Below are 19,751 nucleotides of genomic sequence, written 5' to 3' on the forward strand. Positions count from 1 at the left end.
TGATGTTGGCTGTGGGTTTATCATATATGGCCTTTCTTATGTTGAAGTACTTGACCTCTATACCCATTCTGTTGAGAGTTTTTATCATGAATGGATGTTGAATTTTGTCAAATCCTCTTTTGGCATCTATGGAGATGATCATGTAGTTTTTGTCTTTCTTTTTGTTGATGTGGTGGATGATGTTGATGGATTTTCAAATGTTGTACCACCTTTGCATCCCTGAGATGAATCCCTCTTGGTAATGGTGTACGATCCTTTTCGTGTATTTTTGAATTCGGTTTGCTAATGGTTTGTTGACTGTTTTTGCATCTACGTTCATCAGGGATATTGGTCTGTAGTTTTCTTTTTTTGTGGGGTCTTTGCCTGGTTTTGGTATTAGGGTGATGTTGGCTTCATAGAATGAGTTTGGGAGTATTCGCTCCTCTTCTATTTTTTGGAAAACATTAAGGAGAATGGGTATTATGTTTTCTCTCTATATCTGATAAAATTCCGAGGTAAATCCATCTGGCCCAGGGTTTTGTTTTTCGGTAGTTTTTTGATTACTGCTTCAATTTCATTGCTGGTAATTGGTCTGTTTAGATTTTCTGTTTCTTTCTGGGTCAGTCTTGGAAGGTTGTATTTTTCTAGGAAGTTGTCCATTTCTTCTAGGTTTTCCAGCTTGTTAGCATATAGGTTTTCATAGTAGTCTTCAATAATTCTTTGTATTTCTGTGGGGTCCGTTGTGACTTTTCCTTTCTCGTTTCTGATTCTGTTGATTTGTGTTGACTCTCTTTTCCTCTTAATAAGTCTAGCTAGAGGCTTATCTATTTTGTTTATTTTCTCGAAGAACCAGCTCTTGGTTTCATTGATTTTTGCTACTGTTCTATCTTCTCAATTTTATTTATTTCTTCTCTGATCTTTATTATGTCCCTCCTTCTGCTGACCTTAGGCCTCATTTGTTCTTCTTTTTCCAATTTCGATAATTGTGACACTAGACCATTCATCTGGGATTTTTCTTCCTTCTTTATATATGCCTGGATTGCTATATACTTTCCTCTAAAGACTGCTTTTGCTGTATCCCACAGTAGTTGGGGCTTTGTGTTGTTGTTTTCATTTGTTTTCCATATATTGCTGAATCTCCATTTTGATTTGGTCATTGATCCATTGATTATTTAGGAGCGTGTTGTTAAGCCTCCATGTGTTTGTGAGCCTTTTTGCTTTCTTTGTACAATTTACTTCTAGTTTTATACCTTTGTGGTCTGAAAAATTGGTTGGTAGAATTTCAATCTTTCGGAATTTACTGAGGCTCTTTTTGTGTCCTAGTATGTGGTCTATTCTGGAGAATGTTCCATGTGCTCTTGAGAAGAATGTGTATCCTGTTGCTTTTGGATATAGAGTTCTGTAGATGTCTATTAGGTCCATCTGTTCTAGTGTGTTGTTTAGTGCCTCTGTGTCCTTACTTATTTTCTGTCTGTTGGATCTGTGCTTTGGAGTGAGTGGTGTGTTGAAGTCTCCCAAAATGAATGCATTGCATTCTAGTTCCTTCTTTAATTCTGTTAGTATTTGTTTCACATATGATGGTGCTCCTGTATTGGGTGCATATATATTTATAATGGTTATATCCTCTTGTTGGACAGAGCCCTTTATCATTATGTAATGTCCTTCTTTATTTTTTGTTACTTTCTTTATTTTGAAGTCTATTTTGTCTGATACTAGTATTGCAACACCTGCTTTTTTCTCTCTGTTGTTTGCATGAAATATCTTTTTCCATCCCTTAACTTTAAGGCTGTGCATGTCTTTGGGTTTGAGGTGAGTCTCTTGTAAGCAGCATATGGATGGGTCTTGCTTTTTTATCCATTCTATTACTCTGTGTCTTTTCATTGGTGCACTCAGTCCATTTACATTTAGGGTGATTATTGAAAAGTATGTACTTATTGCCATTGCAGGCTTTAAGTTTGTGGTTACCAAAGGTTCAAGGTTAGCTTCTTTACTATCTTACTGTCTAACTTAACTCGCTTATTGAGCTATTATAAATACAGTCTGATGATTCTTTATTTCTCTCCCTTCTTATTCTTCCTCCTCCATTCTTCATATGTTGGGTGTTTTGTTCTGTGTTCTTTTTAGGAGTGCTCCCATCTAGAGCAGTCCCTGTAAGATGCCCTGTAGAGGTGGTTTGTGGGAGGCAAATTCCCTCAACTTTTGCTTGTCTGGGAATTGTTTAATCCCTCCTTCATATTTAAATGATAATCGTGCTGGATACAATATTCTTGGTTCCAGGCCCTTCTGTTTCATTGCATTAAGCATATCATGCCATTCTCTTCTGGCCGGTAAGGTTTCTGTTGAGAAGTCTGATGATAGCCTGATGGGTTTTCCTTTGTAGGTGACCTTTTTTTCTCTCTCTGGCTGCCTTTAATACTTTGTCCTTTTCTTTGATCTTTGCCATTTTAATTATTATGTGTCTTGGTGTTGTCCTCCTTGGATCCCTTGTCATGGGTGTTCTGTGTACCTCTGTGGTCTGAGAGGCCATTTCCTCCCCTAGTTTGGGGAAGTTTTCAGCAATTATTTCTTCAAAGACACTTTCTATCCCTTTTTCTCTCTTCTTCTTCTTCTGGTACCCCTATAATGTGGATATTGTTCCGTTATGATTGGTCATACAGTTCTCTTAATATTGTTTCATTCCTGGAGATCCTTTTATCTCTCTCTGTATCAGCCTCTCTGTGTTCCTGTTCCCTGTTTTCTAGTCCATTAATGGTCTCTTGCATCTCGTCCATTCTGTTTTGAAGTCCTTCCAGAGCTTGTTTTATATCTGTATTCTCCCTCCTTAGTTCTTGCATATTTCTCTGCAAGTCCATCAGCATGGTTATGACTTTTGTTTTGAATTCTTTTTCAGGAAGACTGGTTAAATCTATCTCCCCAGGTTCCTTCTCAGGGAAAGATGTAGAAGATGTCAAAGCTGTCTGGGTTAGTCTTGTCTGGATCAAATTTTTTTTGCCTTTTCATGTTGATAGGTACATTGGTGAGCTATTGACTTTCTGTCAGCTGAGAGAGCCAAGGCTTTCCACTTGCTCCTGGCCTTTCTTTACTGGGACAACTGCAACCCCTAGTGGCTCGTGTTGGGCAATTGCATGTAGACTGGGTCTCTGTATCTTGCCCAGCCGGTATGGAGGAAGCTCCCTTGCTGTGGGTGTGACCAGCCTCAGGCTGCTGCTCTGCTATGGCTGGGCCCCGGAGGGGTAATGGATGGGGAGCTGTTTGGCTGTTTACCTCTGTGAGGGGTCTCAGAGCTGTTGCCCAGGGGGTTAGTGCACCCGGAGTTCCCTGGAATTTCCAGCTGCTGGACTGTGACCCAGGATGCTTCCTTCTAGCTGTGGCATCCCTGTCCCTTTAGCCTTTCAAAAAGCACTCGCTTTTCTTTGTCACAGGGGCACTGGCTTCGGGACCCGCTCAAAGATCTTGCTGCCCTGTTTCCCTAGTTTCCAGCACCCCACGCATGCACTGTGTCTGTGCTCTGGTGAGGATGGCTAGGGCTGGGTAATTAGCAGTCCTGGACTCCCTCTCCCTCCCCGCTCTGACTCCTCTCCTCCCGCTGGGAGCTGGGGTGAGGGGCGTTCAGGTCCCACCGGGCTGGGGCTTATATCTTACCCCTTTCACCAGGCACTGGGTTCTCACAGGTGTGGATGTAGTCTGGCTGTTGTCCTGTGTATTCTGGTCTCTCTTTCAGGATTAGTTGTATTTGTTGTATTTTCAAAAATATATATGTTTTTGGGAGGAGATTCCCACTGTCCTACTCATGCCGCCATCTTGGCTCTGCCCCTCTCCTGTTAACAACCATTTGATCAATAAATATGAGAGATGCCCTCTCAAAAAAAAAAAAATAAGTGAATCTCTTTTATATCCTAAAAGCCAGGGCGTGACATATGACAACCTCTCAGCTTCAAGGGAAGCTAAGAATTTTTTTAAGTTAAGCACATCAATGATACAACTAAAAAATCAGAGTCCTTACAATATGAGTTAAGAAAACAGGTATTGGATAGGTAACTAACAGTTTCATATGTAACCTTAAGTGGGGAACCCTTTATTGCAAATGGTGGTATCTAAAAAACCAGTTGTTAAGTCCAGATGGTTTTATCTCATATTTTGTTTTGACTTAACTTTGTTCTATCACAGCTCACTACCCACCCTACCAGCCCAGGTTCTCCTCCCTGGGTCTTCTGACTCCAGCATCACCTCTCAAATCTGCTTTCCACATAACTGTTGGGTAAACTATCCAAAAATTCAAGTCCAGCTGCTTCACCCCTAACATAGATAGAATCATTGCTCATAATTCTTCACAACTTCTGTGCATAATTTATACCATTCTCTGCCATGTGAGTTTGCAGTAGCTTCCACGAGAGGAGTCACTCTTCCATCCCCAGTAATATGGTGTTTGGCTAGGGACATGCTTTGCTAGTGTAATGTGGGTGCACCTGAATGTATCCCTTTTTTGATGAGCCTCCAGAGACATCTGTTTGCCTCCTCACCCTCCTGTACTGACACACTGCACTGGGAGAAGAGCTAACCTTGAGCAGCTGCTCTTCCTTCATAGGGGCCCCACATGGCCAACCTGAAGTAGAGCCATCTTCCCCTTGAAAACTCACAGATCTATGGTGAGAATATGTGATTGTTGTTTAAGCCACTGAGTTTTGGGGCGATATACTGTGTCGCACTAATGCAATAGTTAGTAGATACAACTCTCCTGCCTAACCCCCTTCAGTGGCATCTCAGTGCCCCTCCACAGAGCAAAGTCACCTTCCTTAGCAGAGCATGTAAGATGGGCACTGTATGGCCCTTGCTACTCCAGCTCCACCTCCCACTGGATCCTCCCACAGGCATCATTGTCTCTTAGTTGATACTTTGCCAGTGCCAGACTGCCCATAGCTCCCTGTCAGCACACTCCATACCTTTGTGCCCCCAGCTGCTATTCTCTCATTCATGGACTGCATTCCCTGCCTTTTTCCCTGGACAACTCCCACTGGATCCTCCCACAGACATCATCTCCTCCATATCATAACCCTTGCATCAGTTCACACTTCACCAATGAAATCAGAGGTGAGTATCTTTCTCCACCCCCATAACCTACAGTGCATACCTGTAACCCAGCACCTAAAACAGAATACCAAGCTGCAGGGCATTACAGGTGAAGGCTCAGACTAACCCAGCCCAATCTCAGCAAAACAGTTTAACTCCAGGTAGAATTTAATATGATTTCTTTTCTGCTCTCTCCAAACCTTAAAGACTTCTAAACTCTCTAATGCAATTAGGACTGCTATTGAGGACATTGCTAAATACATCCCATGATGCCTAATTATGACACTGGACCCTAATCTATCTGGTTTCTTGGCAGCTCATTAGTTTTAATCTTAGACACTGAATTACACAATTGGTGTGTGTTCCTCATTGCACTAGCTGCTGGAAAGTCAGATCTAAACTGCAGCTCCTCCTCAGCAATTTAGATAAGATTTAAGGAATGTAATTTGTTCACTAACCTGACTTCCATCATTTTCTTACTTTCAAATTTCTCCCTCACAATTTCTTCTCGTTTATCTTGTTTTTATGTATCTTTATAGGTTATCTGATACATATATATATATACACACATATAATACATACATACACACACACACGCATATATATATATATAAAGTGGAAAAGAGAAAGAAGGAAGAAGCAAAAGAGGAAGGGAAGTCTTGTCATATATATATATATATATATATGGTTTTCTCTATCTTTCCCATTTATTTTGATAACCTTTCCCTCTAGCAGCTCCTAAACTCCATGAAGATAAAGCTCACTTCCTAATCTAGAGTCAGCATTCAATAAAAGAGGGAAGGAGGGAGGAAACAAGTTTGCTAGAGAGCTTTAGTCAAAATTTTTAAATCCCCCTTTGTTTGGAAAGCCTCACCACCTGTAACACATACACAAAACCTCTTCCTTTTGAAAATACTAATTAATGTTTAGTATATATTATTTTGGAAGTCAGGAGTGCTATGCAATTTAGCAAAAAATTTTTAAACTGTTTCAAATGTAGGCTATTATGGTGCTCTAATAAGTTAGCCTCAAATCACTGCAAAATGCACTCAGGTGACAGTTTTATTCACTGATGCCAGACATAAGTAATTGTACTGCATGAACAAGGCTGACGTTTATCTCAATGTATCTGTGTTATATCATGTAACGCAAGCAGCTAGTGGAACATCCTAGCTTGCTCCAAGAAACAATTTCTCAGGCAATACTTTAAAACTAATGGAAGTACACTGGACTTTAGCTTGGTTGCCTTATTCTGAGCCCAGATTTAGAGAACACGCCATTCTGTGGAGCCAGGACATAGTTGGGAATCTCATATAGTAACAGCAATGTCTGGTGGTGGTAGATATTACTTATGGATGCCTCCAAAACACACTTCCACTCTGAGTCACTATGCAAGTGCTTTGTCTCAATCCAGCCCCACAAACCAAGCATTTAGGAGCTTGCTGGCCCTTATTGTATTTTGTTCTGCTAGGGACTATAGCAGAAACTACCAGGGAATGCTTGATCTAACTTCCAGATGCACCCAAGGGAGAGATGTCCAGTCAACTTGCCCCTCAGAGTGTTGAAATCCCAGATGTCTTCTGACTCATGGAAATAGCTGCTCTGTCCCCTCCCTCAGCCTCAGACTCCCAGCTGCACTCTGGTTGGGGTGAGGCATGCATCTCAGGAAGGAAAGCCAAAAGCAGAGGGTACTTCAGGAGGCCATATTTTCTGTTGTTTGTTTAAAAAAATGGGCATACAGATTTGTGATAATCCCTGGACCATTAATGTTTCCACTATTAATCTTCCTTCGGGTCTCTACTCCATGGATTCTCAACCTTGGCTGCACATTGGAATCTCCTAGGGAGTTTAAAACATCCCAATAGCTGGCCCTCTCCCTAGAGATTTCTAATTTAATAAGCCGTGTGCCCCCTGCATTTTTTTCAAACTCCGCATGTGCTTCTGTTGGGCAGCAGTTTGAGAATTACTCTTGTAGGTGATGTAGAACGCTGTCCAATAGAAGTATAGTACAAATTATGAATGCAAGCCAAAGATATAATTTTAAATTTTCTACTAGTTGTATTTAAAAAGTAAAAGTAAATGAAAGTAAAAGAAACTAATTTTAATGTATTTCATTTAACCTAATATATCCAAAATATTATTTCAACATGAAATCTACAAGAAAAAAATTACTAATGAGTTACTTTGCATTTTTTGGAGTAAGTCTTCAAAATCTAGTTGTGTATTTTACACTTACAGCACACTTTAGTTCAGACAAGCCATATTTCAAGTGCTCGCTAGCCACATGCAATATTGCAACTACCAATAAGTGTATACCATTTTTGACACCACTTGGTCAGGAAAGAGAGTAAAAGAATGACAGTGGGCTGAATAAGGACTCCGGAAAGATAGCTACATGCTAATCCCTAGAAACTGTTACCTTACTTTATATATATTTTATATATATATATATATATATATATATATATATATATATATATATATATATCCTTATTTGGCAATAAAGGACTTTGCAGACATGATTATGTTAAGGATTTTGAGATAGGAAAAACATCCTAGCTTACCCTACACGCAATCACATGTATCCGTGTAGGAGGCAGGCAGGGGAAGAGTGGGCGATATTACTACAGAAGCAGAAATTGGAGTGATGCAGCACAAGTGAAGGAATGCGGGTGGCCACTAGGAACTGGTACAGCCAAGGAAAAGGTTCCCCCTAGAGCCTCCTGAGGAAACAACGCCTTTCTAACACTTTGATTTTAGCAGTTTGAGACCAACTTCAAATTTCTGGCCACTTGTGAGAGAATACATGTCTGCCGTTTTAGCCACTAAATTTGTGGCCACAATACGAAATGAATACAGCCCATTTTTAACAAAGCATGTCCTTTTTATCTATATTATTGTAGTTACCACAGTCTTTCTTCTTTTATAGCTAGTTGGATACCTATTGACTTTTTCTTCTTTTTTTTTGGAGGGCAGGGACCTGTCTATTCATCAGTGAACCTCCACCACACCTGCCACGTAAAATGTTTGTTGTAGGAGCACAGTGAAGGCTGTTCGGATGCATTTGAGGCTTCGTCTCTGGGGTGCCTAGGTCCTGGTGAGCAGTCGGGAAAAGCGTGCAAGGAAGGCTACTCCTGAAGAGACCTCTGTATAGGAAGGTGAGAGATCACGCACATCCCAGATGTCCATCGTAATGCCTTCCTGCCATGGTCACTGGACATGTCTTTGAGAAGGTGTAACCCCAAGAGTAGAGAAAAGGAAGAAAGTGTTAAAAGCAGGGACTGTCTAATGGGTCTGACCTGTGAGACAAACACCCATGGAGTTGGTGTAACCCTGTCTGTCCCAGCACAGACCCACCCACACACCATCTGAAACATTTCAGTCCCTTTGCTAAACTGCCTAAAATAGACAGTAAAGAGTCTCACAAGTAAAAATGCCTCTTCACACATTTGCTCAATAAATTTCTTTTCTCCTAACACAGAATGCATCTGCCTTGAGTGTATGCAAGTTTGATGAGGATGTCTGCTCATAGGTAGATGGACAGTTTCTCAAACAGCATGGCCCTGGCAAGATCAGTATCACCTGGGATGTTAGCCTAAAAGGTCCTCATTAATTTGAAATGATAACTGACAGATCAAAAATTGAGGTAAACTCATTGTCATTTACATGAAACCTTCCAGGGGGCTATAGTCACATTGTGACTGGACAAGAACTATCCTAGAGGAAGAACACAGTTTTACAGAATCAACTATGGGACAGGCATTCTTATACCATTTACAGACGAGGAATCCAAGATTCCAGCCAGACTCACCCACTTAATAGGGAATATCATCCTGAAGATTCTCACCTGCGCCAGAAGAGCAGGAGGAGTTCGAGGACTCTGCAGGGGGCTGCAGCCCTGAACCTTCCGCACAGCCCTACAAGAAGTGACAAAGAGGTCTCCATGGCATATTCACTGAGACCCAAATTCAGAAGGATTTTTGGCTTTCACAGGAGAGCAAGCAAAGAACGAGAACACACTCTTAAGGTGACAGAAAGCGGGACTCCTTATGCGTTTGCCACCTAGGAAAGAAGTCCTAGCAGAGTAATTTGCAGGTAAGAAACATAATTGTTTCTTTGGTTGGTTTGGTAGCTTCTAGTGAAGTTCCTAAAGCATGCTCTTTCCCACTGGATGTTCACATATGATGCTCTTTGCAAAAGCACTGCTATGCTACTGCATAATTCCTACCCCTTCAAGTCACAGCCTAATATCACTGCTCCAGAGACACCATCACTAATTAGGTCATCTAAAGGACCCAGTCCACCATGAGTTCATCACCTTGTTTGTTTCCTTCATAACACTTATCACTGGTAATCATTTCTGTTCGGTTTACTTCCCACTTTCAGCTGGAAGAGGTATGAAGGGAGCAGTTGAGTTTGTGTTGTGCTTGACCCATAGCAAGTACTCAGTAACTCTTGTAGTGACTGGATATATTGCAGGTGTTTAATATTTGGTCATCAGCACAGCAAGCACCTAACTACTTTGTGCTTTTTAACAATATAAATTCCCCCCAGGAAATAGATTCTGTTGGTCAGGAGTGAAGTCTTGGAAATGTACATTTGAAGGCTTGGCTGATTCTGATGTAATCAGTCAATAGATCCATATGTGGGACTTCTGTGTCTGCCTACCTCATACAAGTTTTGTTTGTTGTCTTTGCAGTGAGGGTCATGGCAACAACTAATTCACACATTCATTCTGGGTATTGGGATGCCTGAGAGGATTCTATGAATCCTATTTACATTTGTACCACATGTCTACCCATAAGAAGCCATGAATTAGATTTTAGAGCTAACATTACCCCCATACACTGAGTTAGTACTACCCAGCCAGAAGAAGAAACAAAAACCACCAGTGTCTTTGGGGGAATATTCAGGGCAGAAGAATTTTATTTTCTGGAAAATTCATTCCAAGTTCCTTAGAAACCAAAAGTGATATCCTTTGAAGGCTTGTCAAAGAACTAGAAGCTAGACTACCTTAGGTTGGCCAGATGAATTATGAGCAGACTTGAGTAATGAGAGGCCAATCTTAGACACTCTTATTAGCAGTAGATGCAGAATGAGGTTGGAAGTGAAGCAAGAGGTAGTAGAGGTCCCAACCACACAGTGTGAGCATCAAAAGAAAGAGCAGGAAAGGAATCAAGGACATAGGAATTAACTTCACTCTGGGCCTTTATGTAGTGTGGTCTGTGGACCAGCAGCATCAGCTTCCCCAAAGACTTTCTTGGAAATTTAGAATCTCCACCCCCACTGTAGAACTAATGATTGGGAATCTGCCTTTTGATGATCTCCAGGTGATTTATAAGAGTATCAAAGATGAAGAAGTGCTGACCTAAATCAATGGCAAATAAAGGCTTGATGAACTAGAGGAAATTCCTTAGGATTTAGGAATTCCTGAGCTTAGAGGAGATTCATTCCACTGTGGACTTAATCAAGCTTCAATCATACCCAAAAATAGTGTGAACCAGGAAAACAGGGCTTATCACTCTTTCATTCCTGAGTGCCTCATCACCTTGAGGAGGGGATAAGCTAACTGGAGCCAAGCAGCGTTCATTGAATTCCCTGCTTCTCACAGGATGCAGCCTTGGGAACTAGAACTGGATTTTTGGTAAGCAGTGGTGTCAGGTAAAGATAATTCTGAAGGGTTGACTGAGATCTACTTCTACCATTTTCTCTTAAACATTCTTGACCTAGAACTTTAGCCAACCTTCCTAGGAAGATGTGTGAATATGAAGATCACGAAACTTCAGAAAATCATTTAGGAGTCCATTATGTATGCTCATAAATACCCTTCAGAGGTGGTCTTTGCAGAGTTGGAAGAGTGGCTGACCATGTTGCTTTAATTGGCATTAAATGTCCCAGAGGAAGGTTACATAAAAGTGCAAGAAATCCTAAAAACAATTTGGATAGCAGCTGAAAACAAAAACAAAACATTGGTTCTCCAGTGCATTGACTTTCATCTTCTCTCTAGGGCACAAAGAACTTCAGCTGCATCATAAAATTGCTGCTACTCTCTCACCCCTGCTGTGGATGAGCACCAACAATAATTCTTATTTTGAGGGCAATATATCAGGTAATGCAAACATAACCTCACATTTAGCTCTTCTGCAGTGATCAGTGTGATATCACAGAGCCCTATGTGCAGTTTGAGTGTTTTATTAGACAACTGCTGAAAAAAACAGTCCTGATATGTGTGTGTGTGTTTCTGTATGTGAGGATTCTTTACAGCAATCAGAGAAGAGACTTTGGGCAGTGAAAGTAGAAAACTAGATTAAAACATAATTATAAGCCCAAGTAAACATAGCCATTTTCTCAGGGAAAAAAAATTATCATCTGCATCAGCCAGGACCTCCAGCATTTGTTCTTTAAGAAAAGTATGCTCTTAATCATACTATTCTGTTTTTTCCAAGAAATGGAGTGCTTAGAAAGAACATGCTAATGTTCTGACTATTTAGCCAGGCCTGTGGGGAAAGCTAGAAAGAGCCTATGAACCTGGACAGTGACTCAACTGGAGAAGAAACTTGGCCTCTGGTCATGGGGACATTCAGTTGTCCCCTCTGCAGCTCTGTTTCTGCATGTTTGCAATAAGAATGGTAGCAAGGATGGCATGCCTCTTTGTATTAAAACAGTAACAGGAACATGTTGAAAGTATAAATTGTCCCATCAAAATACAAAGTTCGGGCATTTTTTTATGGATATCACTCATCCCTATTTTGCTATATCTCTCTCCAAGAAGCAAAGGTATTCTCAGGGTTCACTGCTAATGTAGCAGAAGAACTAAAGCCCTTAATTGCTTCCATCACTCACATTTTCAGAATCACCCATAAGACTCTTGCTGAGAACAGGAGCTTTAAACCACAGCCAAACTAAGGTATGTGGGAGTGGCAGGGGACATAATTTTTCAAATTATACGTAGACCCTTCCCACCTTTCCATACCCAGCTCCATACCCACTGCCAGAGCTTTGGGTAGACCATAGGAAACTCTGAATTAGCAAAAGGTACCACTTCCCTGGGTGTCTCAATAGTGTGTTAGTGTATCTTATTTTTATCTATATATGGAATTAGTTCTCACAGTTATGGAAGGTGAGAGGTACCAAGATTAGCAGTCAGCAAACTAAAGACTCAGGAGAATTGCTGGGATCGTCCCAGTCTCAGAACCAGGATAGCTGATGGCATAGGTTTCAGTGTGAACCTGAATTAAAAGCAAAAGAAAACTGATGTCCCAGCTTGAAGACAGTCAGGCAGACAGCAAAGTCTACCTTACTCCACCTTTTTATTCTATTCAGGCCTTCAACAGATTGGATGAGGGCTACCCACCCTAGGGAGGCAACCTGATTTACTCAGGCTACTGATTCCAACGTTAACCTCATCCATAAGTATCTTCACAGACACACCTATAATAGTGTGTGGCCAAATATCTAGGCACACCATGACACATAAAATTAACCATTGTAAGTAGGGTGCATGATAGACCATGGGCTGCATTCCAGCCCCCATCTGCTGTCAGCTGGGTACATTAATGTAGAATGCAGTGCCCATGAGCACATAGTGACCCTGCCCACCAGGTTGATGACTACACTAGGAAATGGCTCCTTCTCATTGTCAGAATCAAGGAATTGTAGTCGGGACTTTGTGGCTCCCTCAGGCCCACCACAGTGGATTGGTCATGATTTGGGCTCCATATAATACCACAGCAAAGGGCATTTCACCATACAAGTTGTTTGAATTCAGCCCCATTTTTTCACCTGGGGCCATCCAGAGAAGCATCTGAGTTACGTGACTGACATAGGTCAAGGGTACAATGCTGAACCCTTCCAGTTAGTGGGAGAAGCACAACTTGCCCCTCGGCTGGCAGGTCTGTGAAGCATTCAATTTCCCTTCAGTGCAGAATAAAAGAACAGAGTAAAATCTAAAAGGAAAACAATAGGAAGATGACAAAAACAAGATGAGTCCATAAAGTAAAGAATCATGTAAATGAATAAACAGGGAGATAAACAGAAATAACAACTGACAAAGTATTCCATGAGTGCTGAGTCCCAGAAATGACACTTGTACAGAACTGTAGCATATGGAATGAATCACTGTTTACCAGTCACAGACACGGTGCTGTCAAGTTCAACACGTGTGACAATTAGGAGTGGATGTGTGATGCCTGGAGAAGAGTGGTGTATGGCTGGCACCAGAAAACAAGCAAATCATGTCCCCAAAAAGAGGGGGGTGGGGGCAGCATGTGAAATTCCTCTACATAAAACTCACATATATAGTAAATATAAATGTTTCATGAAGCAAAGTGTTGGAATAAATGGCATCTCCGAGTTAGGAAGGAAAAAAAGGTTTAGATGTTGTTAGCTAAGGAATATAAACAATGCAACCAGGAAAGCAGGGGAATATAATTCTTATAGCTATGGTAACAGGTTTAGAAACCAAACATGACTCCAATATGGAAATGTAATTTTTTATGCTGGAAGAATAAGCATAAATTGCTTTGCCTTAAAATATACTTTCCATCTTCATTCCTGAGATCTGAAAATCTGGAAATGAATCCCAGATCCAAGGAGGCAGAAGTTTTGAGAATGGTGGCTTTAGGTGATTTTTCACACACAGAGTGTGAAATTCTGGCCTTTTTGACTGCCAAGTGGATGGCTTTCATGTGGAGATGTATTTGTTGGTAGATGAATAGCTAATCTTGTAGAAAGTCATCTTAATCATAATGATTGGGAAAGGCAGTTCCAAGTGAGCCTGCCCAATAGAAATCAGGGAATTGACTCCCAAATATGCTCAAAGTTTGAGTCTTCACTTAGAAAACCTGGACCCCAATCTTTTAAGTAAAGGTGGTGTCAACCCCATTGCTCTCACCAGATTGGAGTCCTGGTCAGCAAGGCTTGTGTGATCCCCCTTCATCAATACTTGCATGTCCAGTGGGTGTCTCACACCTAACCCATCCAGACCTGAACTCCTGATAGTCTCCTAAACTTACTCTCACTGCAGTCTCACATCTCTACAAGTGGTGATGCTATTCTCCTAGGTTCACAGGCCAAAAACCATGCATTCAACCTTGACTTTTCCTCTCAAAACCCTCATCTAATCATCTGTACCTCCACTGGCTCTACCTTTAAAATGTAGCCAGTATTTGGCTGCTTCACACCACTTCCACTGTTCTCACCCTGATCTGAGTGATTGCCATCACTTACCTGGATTATTGCTGCAGCCTCTGAACTGCCCATCCTGACTACCCTTCACCACCCTTGATCTATTCTCAATATAGGTTAAATGTAAATCAGATTTTGTCACTCTAATAGACAAAACTTTCCAATTTTCCAATGCTTCCTATTCCACTCAAAATTAAAGCCAGAGTCCTTAAAATGACCCGTGTTGGTTTATACTCTGTTGTCCTCCATCTCCAGTCCTCTGTCTGGCCTTACCTCTATCACTTTTCCCCTTGTTCACTCAGCTGCAGTCACACTGACTCTGTCCCACTTCCTTTAACACCCCAGAATCAGTTCCACCTTAGGGCCTTGGCACTTGCTGCTCCCTCTGCTCAGAATACTCCTGACCCACGTGCCTCACTCCCTCACTTCCCTCAGGCTTTCAGGTCTCAAGTTGAACATCTCTGTAAGGGCTTTTCTGGTCACATTACTTAAAATGTAACCCCCTCTCCAACACATCCAACCCCCTTCCCAATGTGTATTGGCAGAGAAAGAAAGAGGGATAGTCTTTCCCCTCACAGTCCCTGGACCCAGGGCTATCTGATGTTTTCTATCTTGTAGCTGCATAATCTGAGCATGTTACCTCCAAGATGACTGAAAAAGGGGAGAAATAGCTTGCATGTGGCACACAGGCTCTTCCATACCTGGGTGTAGAAACGGCACATCCCAATTTCACACATAGGTCATTGGCTTCAACTAGTCAAACAGGTTCACCTACTTGCAAAAGGACTAGGAAATGTAGCATTCTAAATGCTCAGGAAGGAAAGGAGAATAAGACATGGGTGAATTCTATTCCATGACCTACAAGCTGTTTCCTTAGAAATCCCTCACTGATCCTTGTCTCCCTATCTTACTGCTCTAAGATTCACATTAGAGTGATTCCTTTTCATTAAACCACTCAACAAATACCTTTTTAGTGCCTCCTACATGGCAGACATTGTGAATGATGCTGAAGATACAAGACATGAGGTAGCATTGTATTCCTGGCTGCAGTACCCCACTTAGTGTAGGAGAGCCACACCACAATATGGGCTGCCAGCCTTCCAAACTTAAAGTCAGTGGCATGCTGCACATGTCCCATTGGGTGTATATGCAGGATGGACACAACTATGTAGCTTCTCCCAGGAGTGTTGATGTTCTAAGGGGATACTATCAATTTAAGCTTTCCTAAAATTTCTTGCAGCCCTCTCAGAAATTTACAGATCCATTATAGACATATGTAACCACATATAAATCATGTAACCATATATAAACCACATGTAAATTATGATCTCCTTTATTCAAGAAATAACAAAACATAAATGTTCATTTGGCCTTCCCCAAATGATGGATTAAACACAAACATTTTCCTCCTTTGGACCTCAGGTGGACACCATGGACTTTTTTTGTAGCAATACAAGCAAAAATCTGAAGATGCTCACAATAACAAGGACAGTGTTTAATTTTTTTAAATATAGTGTTTAGAGTGAAAAATGCAAGATAATGCAAGATTTATATAAATTAAAAACACATTTACACAAAATCACAAAACACTATGTAGTCTTCAAGAAAACATACATATCCAGTATATATTTCAAACACACTAGAATAGCTACGTATGAAAGAGAAGAGAAAAGGAATGGAGATTAGGATGAAAGGAGGGGAAATAGTAAAAGAAAACAAGAAAACATCCCAGCATGGGCCATGGTGCTAATGCAGCACCAACTGAGGAATATTACTGAATCTCCAAATATAAAATTTTACACTTTAAATTCTTGCTCTTTTTGAAGAGGCACTCAAAAAACATTTGTTGAGTGGGTTAATGAAAAGGCATCAATCTAAAATTAGTCTTTAGAGCAATAAGACAGACTGACAAGGCTTCCTTCTATACTTCTATGTTCTGACCTAAGCACAGAGTTAAGTCTGTAAGAAGGTAACAAAAATATATCATACTTTTTGTCTATCAGCTTGACAAGCATAAAAACTTAAAACACTCTGTTAGCAAAGGTATGGAGAAAATAACACTCTGCATTAGCAAAGGTATGGAGAAAGGGCACTTTCAAATTCCTGATAGGAACATAAAAAGACACATTTTTCTGAAAAGCAATATTACGAGAGCTATTAAAAAACCTAAAGCTTTTAACTGAAGACTTCCACTTTCAGGAAAATCTTGAGAAAAATAATTTACATTCAAGCAAATTTATCTGAGATGATGTTTGAGGCAATTTTACTTGAAATAAAAGAAAATTACAAATAATGTAAAGGTTCAGCAATAGGGGATTGGTTAAATAAATAATATACCTGTATGATAGTTACATTTAATTAATATGTAATTATATAAGAGAATGTTTGTGATATATTATTAAGCAAATATAGCATTATATGACTTATAATTCCAATTTTGAAAATAAGAAAGATTAAGTCAAAATGTTACTGGTAAATATTTCTATGCTAATATGTTAATTCAGTGAATATCGAGTGATAGAATTATGATTTTTATATTCTTTGCTCTGATCTATAGTTAATATTTTTTAATTGGAAAAACAAGATAAACATTAATGAATATATCAGATAATAATTCTACTTATTATAGTATATTGCCCAAAGACATGAAAAGATTTTTCCGTAGTAAATTCCTAAAATGCTGTGTTTCCCTATTTATATAATTCTCAGATCTTTTTCATATATACACTTCAATCATTACACAGTTTTACTCTACTGTGTCACCTTGAGCCACTGCATCACTCTCATGCTAATAATTTGAGAAAACCTTTGAGATAGGAATAAGGATAAATAAAATATTTCTTATGATTTTCCATATCTTAAACAAGAATTCATTAAATATTTTATGAAGGTTCTGTTTGGATTAAAATTAAGGAATCCATTTCATCATCTGTGTGGGTGTTCTACAGTTTGGTCATGTCAGGACAAAAGAGAAATTACCAGGCATTTTGAGCCATTTGAAGCTAAGAATTGGCTTTTATTTTATTAAGAAAAAAAGTGTTATTTTAAAAAATTATTTACTCTGAAATATAAAACCTTTGAGGGGTGGAATGAAGTAAGAGCTGGATGGGGTCAAAATCCAAACACATATGTATTTTCTGTTTTTTTAGGGGTAATAACTAGTTCTAATATCTGATCACTTCAATAAATGAATCTTCTTGCAGAGCGGAATATAAAACCTCATACACAAAACAAAACTTTCTAGATTTAAATTTCACTGAGAGCAAATGATGCCTTAAGAAATCATATTTCTAAATTCCATTGTAATGGATATATCCATATGTGATATTTTTCAATCTATTAAGCACATAACAGTACAAAAATGAGGCATGTTGGTAGTTAGAGGAAGGATGGCGTATTTCAAGATAAAAAGTTTGCAGTTAACATAATTTGGAGGATAGTATTTTTTAATGGTTAGTTACTATTTTAAGGTATCACTAAGATTTAGAAGTACATGATTTTTTTGTTAAATACATTTTCAAACCCATCTACCACCTTGTATGGGTTTAGTTACTTTGAACTATTGGCTTCCTTGATATAATTTTAAAAATTGCACTATGTAGCTTACTTGAGTTCAATGAACAACCCATAAGATCAGAGGTGTTCAAAACTCATAAATGCATCTAATGTGAAAAACATTAAGAAATTTTGATGTCTTGCTTTTTAAAAAATAATTCTCCCTAGATCTGTAACTACTGTGGTATCACATTCTCTGAATAGGAGACATAAACCTATCCTTTATATCACATATTGTTATGGACTGAAAGTGTCCCCCCAAAATTCGTATCTTCAAACCCTAACTCCCCAATGTGGCTCCATGAGTACCCACTGCTTTTTGAAAGTTCACTTTATGCCACATCAGTTTTATAAAAGACCTACATTAGTACAATAAAGGCTTTCTCACAAAAGCAACAATCACCTTCAGAATTCTTTCAGTTAGCAAAAGCAGGTACTAATGTAGGTCTTCCATACAAATGACATGGCCTTAAGTGAACTTTCAGAAAGCAGGAGGTATGCTTCACTGTAAGCCATTTTGGCTTACAAAGGTTTCATAGGAATGCTCAGCTTTCACATAGCAGGGTAATCGTGTATTTGGGCCAATAAAGAAGTAATTTAGATTAAATGAGATTATAAGGCTGGGGCCCTGACTCCATCGGGCCTCATCACTCTCTCAAGTTGAGAACACAAAAAAAAGAGGTCATGTTTATATAAAAGGCAGTTGTCTACCTTTTACAAGCCAGAAAGAGAGCTCTTACAAGGCCTGAACTTGGTCAAATATTGATCTTAGGCTTCTAACCTTCAGAACTGTGAGAAAATATTTCTGTTGTTTAAGCCACCTAATCTATGGTTATTTTGTTATAGCAGCCCAAAAATACTAATAAATAATTATTTAATGTAATTCATATATTTGTTTGTTACTTTGTGCCAAACAAATTTGATTAAAGCATTGATTGATCAATTACAAATATATGCTTCTTCTGCTATCTAGAATTTGAATTCTTTCTGTAAATTGGCAATTGTGAATCCATGCTACCATTCTCCATTCTTCAATGTCAAATAATGGTAGATATTGCTAATTGATCACAGCATTCTTTCTTACTGAATCTAGACTGGATTTCATAATCCTTGTCAGTAATCAAAGGAGCAACCATCAACTGAAAGATAGACATGTAAGTTAAACTCTATTTACCAATCATAATTTAGACTATAAACTCACTGAATACTTAGATATTCTTATTTCCTTTTTTTAGGCTATAAATCATCACAAGGAAGCTTGGCAAATTCTAACTGAAATAAGTAAACTGCATCTGAGTGTAAACCTATAAAGAGAGTTCCTTACACAAGAGCTTCGGAACCTGAGTCAAACTTGTCTTAACTCTGCACAACTGCATGGAAAAGAAAGTATCCTGTGTACTTTTAACTTTGAACTTTCATCAAGTATGAATAATGAGTCGTATTGATGATCATAATAACAATTCATAACAACAATGTATAATTCATAATAATTAATGGTGAATTATGCATCAGTAGTATGAAGTTCAAAGCTGGAAGATGCAAGGACACACAGAAGTGGAAAGCCCAGCCCCTTGCCCGAGGAAGTCCCCATCTAGTTGAGATATTAAACACTTACGTGTGAAAATTTCATTCACAATACAAACAGAATGTGACAAGTGCCACTGTTAAGTGAATGATTTTGACAATAGGAATGTAAGTGTTCACTGAAAGGAGGGAAAGACTTTTCTTTAAAGCTAAAAGAAAATTCAAAAGATGAATTAATTCATGCAGGTCTCAATCATTCTTCCTCTGTTTTCACATACAGTTTGCCCTGTGGTCTTCTGTTGATTTATCAAATTAGCTGTTCAAGATGCCCATGCCCCAAATGGGTACATACTCTTTACACTGCCCGACACCCTCATGTGCAATGCAGATGGAGAACAATTCCCTAAATCCTCGAGCATCCTGGAAGATGTGCTATGTCC

General features: G+C 39.4%; 1 long non-coding RNA gene across 1 annotated transcript; it reads left to right on the forward strand.

Moving 5' to 3' along the window:
* The first annotated feature begins 8,032 nt into the window (after positions 1-8,032).
* On the forward strand, positions 8,033-19,495 carry LOC140849936 (uncharacterized). Its single transcript, XR_012132378.1, has 5 exons — positions 8,033-8,204; positions 8,528-9,141; positions 11,054-11,155; positions 18,881-18,941; positions 19,023-19,495. It is a non-coding gene; the product is annotated as an uncharacterized lncRNA (long non-coding RNA).
* Positions 19,496-19,751: the final 256 nt, after the last annotated feature.

The sequence above is a fragment of the Manis javanica genome, chromosome 1, assembly GCF_040802235.1.
Source record: "Manis javanica isolate MJ-LG chromosome 1, MJ_LKY, whole genome shotgun sequence".
NCBI classification, from domain to species: domain Eukaryota; kingdom Metazoa; phylum Chordata; class Mammalia; order Pholidota; family Manidae; genus Manis; species Manis javanica.